The following is a 3,129-nucleotide window of genomic DNA, read 5'->3' on the forward strand; positions in this document are numbered from 1 at the left end:
ATTTATCTGCACTGACTTGCCTGCCTGTCAAGTGTATCTTAAAGACAGCATTCCTCTGCCCTGTAGGGCCCCTCCATTCCTCCCTCAACTCCATTGCCAATCATGCCAAACTTTTAGTCATTTGCAAGAACTAAGTTGTCTTTTTTCCCTTCCATGAGCACTTTCTTCATCAGCCTTCTGTCTGTGAATCCCTCAAGAGCGTCTGCGCTGTGCTGTTTATATTTTATTGACTTGTGTCTCTTCTCTCCAGCTCGGCCAGTGTGTTCCTGTAGGGAAAGCCTTTTGATCTTAGTGTCAGATGGAATGATTCACTGAGCTTTGCATAAAGAGTGTCAAAGAAAATCTCCTCAGGGATCTATCAACAAATGATGTCACTGACTGTGTCACAGCCACCCTAGGGTGGAAGTGAGTTCTAGAAACCTTCTCACATTTTCTCTTTCTCTGTGCAGTGGAGACTTTATGACATTTCAGCTCTCCCAAACTTGTTCATAAAATTAAGAGAAAAAAACCTCAGAAGCTTTGTCACACAATCTTCTGTGCCTAGCATTTCCAAGCCAGATGGCTAGTTCTTTTATATAACAAAACCTTAAGGGAAGAAAATTTCATAAACTCTCAATAATCCATTTTACTATTTGACAGTCTCTATTTCATATATATATGAAATATATTTATTTTTATTTCATATATATTGAATGCATTTAATTTTATTTCATATATATGAAATACATTTATTCTTATTTCATATATATGAAGCTGAGATTGTTATAGCTATTCTAATTTTTTATTCTAGTCTTTTTAAAACAGGACTATAAGGCTACTTTTTTAACAACAATATTTCATCTGTTTGGAAATAATGTTCAACAATATTAAACAACATTTTTCTATTAATTAACTATTAATATACTTCTTTTACAAATATTTTTCAATATCACCCAGAAATCTCTGCCAATAGTTAAGTTTGTTTATTGCTTTTTTTGTTTTTATTTGGGTCTATGTGAATTTCACATCGTGCACTCCAATCCTTCTCATCTCCCGCTCCCCTCATACTATCCTCTACCCTTGCCACCTCCCCCTAACAAATTAAAAAATAGTTGTGTGGAAGAGGCAATGTGTCCCACAGTATATTCCCTTCTGTCCATACTTCTCTGTTTGCAGATGTTCATTGCAATGACCTGTAGGTGTGGTACCAAGCCTCTTGCTTCTGCTACACTGTCAATATTGGACCCTCACTGGGACTCTTCTCAGTTATCCTGTTGCTGCCCCGTGTCATGGAAATCTTATAGTTTTGGATCTGTAGAACCAGCCCCTTCATACACTGCTTAAGTTCATCTAAGGGGCGAGTGTTGGAATATGCCAATTTAAATGCCTGGATCTGGGCCTGAGTGGTATCTGAGCTGGTTAACCTCCCAGCTCTCTCACCCACACATCTTCAGGCCAGCTCATCGCCAACGCCAGCAACCAGAGCCAGCTCTACCGTGCTGCCCAGGGAAAGGTCATGACCCAATCTTCCATGTGTTGCAATTAGTGAGGGACAGGGTCAGTTTTTCCACTCTCATGCCCCCAGGGCAAGTGCTCACACATGCCATAGATGGCCAGGGTGAAGGAGAGGAGAAGGGCCTCTCTCATTCCTTTGTACCACTGCCCAACAGACAAGATCCCTGTGCTCAGGCCTCAGGGCTGGCTCATCTCCAAACCCCACCTCCAGCACTAGCTATGCTGCCCTGTGAGGTAGAGGATCTACTCTCTCAAATACTGCAATAGGTAAGGGGCAGGACCAGCTCTCATGTTCTCATGACTTCCTTCAGGGTCAACTCTTCCCCCTGCCACTGGTACTGAGGGCAAAAACTACGGGAGGATTTCTATACATATACATATACATATACATATACATATACATATACATATACATATACATACACATACACATACACATATACATATACATATATACATATATACATATGTTACCATGCTACACAGCAGACAAGAGTGCTGCAACTGATAAGAGGCAAGACCAACTCTCTTGTTCTCATGACGGCAAATCTGGGCCTCCTGCCTGCCACAGGTGGTGAGTAGGGAGGAGGATATCTCTATTTCATCCATGCCACCACACAGGAGGTGAGTGGTAAGGGCAGCTCTCCCATGCTTGTATCCTCATTGCCAGTTTATTTTCAACTCCTGCCGTGTGCAAGGGACCACTGCTTAGGGGTCCCCAGGCAGTAACCCAGACCAGTAATATCCCCTGGCCTTTGGCAGTAATAGACCCCTGGTGCTGTAGGGCCACTGACCCAGATGTGTTCCCTCATGGAAGCCCAGGCCAGGTCCCCACTGTTCTCTGAGGTAGCATCAGGCCGTTCCTCGCTACCCTTGAGTCTCCAGTTCTGCCTCTCTTCATTGTACCCACATCCTTCTCTTTCTCTTCCATTTCTCCACCACCCTCTTAGTGGTGCCCAGGACCTCTGAGTGTCTAGGGTCATCTCAGAAATGGCCTCATCAGTAATTTTGACCCCAGGCAGACCATCTCAGCTGCGGTGTACACCATCAGGCCTATGAAGTGTCAGACTAGTGGTCATCTCAGGCTACTTCTCTGTTAGGTAACCCTGGCACTAGACTAGTGATTGTCTCAGACTAGCTTTTCCATGAAATGTTAGGCTACTAAGCATTCAGTTTGTCACAGATCAGAACACTTGAGTGTAGAAATAACCTCTTTCCTCTCTGCCACCTACTGACACACATGTGACACAGCAGCCACACCTGCAATGCCTCCACGGGCAAATATTTATTGTTTTTTAATCTTGTAAATAATGTATTAGTGTAGTAGCACACATACTGAGAAATTAATAGAATAAAGGCTTAAGAGAATATTTTATGTGAGTGGGGATTAGTATATGCACATTTAAAAAAAAGACAAGGCTTGTGTGCCACCAATTTATATTTAAATTTATATTTTATGTTTAAAATGTTCCTTAGAGAATACTATACATATGTTTCGATCTAATACTTTGATTTTTGAAGCATTATTAATACATTATAAAATATATAATACATGACTTTGTTTTCTAGTTACCATTGTAAGGAAGATTCCTAAGCACTGTCTTAATAGCTAAGACTTTGGAGGAGACTTACACT

General features: G+C 41.7%; 1 non-coding gene across 1 annotated transcript; it reads right to left on the reverse strand.

Annotated features, from left to right (window-relative positions):
* Positions 1 to 2,643: 2,643 nt before the first annotated feature.
* LOC116899849 lies at positions 2,644 to 2,776 on the reverse strand. Its single transcript, XR_004387845.1, has one exon. It is a non-coding gene; the product is annotated as a small nucleolar RNA SNORA17 (small nucleolar RNA).
* Between the last annotated feature and the right edge of the window lie 353 nt (positions 2,777 to 3,129).

The sequence above is a fragment of the Rattus rattus genome, chromosome 4, assembly GCF_011064425.1.
Source record: "Rattus rattus isolate New Zealand chromosome 4, Rrattus_CSIRO_v1, whole genome shotgun sequence".
Classification (NCBI taxonomy): Eukaryota; Metazoa; Chordata; class Mammalia; order Rodentia; family Muridae; genus Rattus; species Rattus rattus.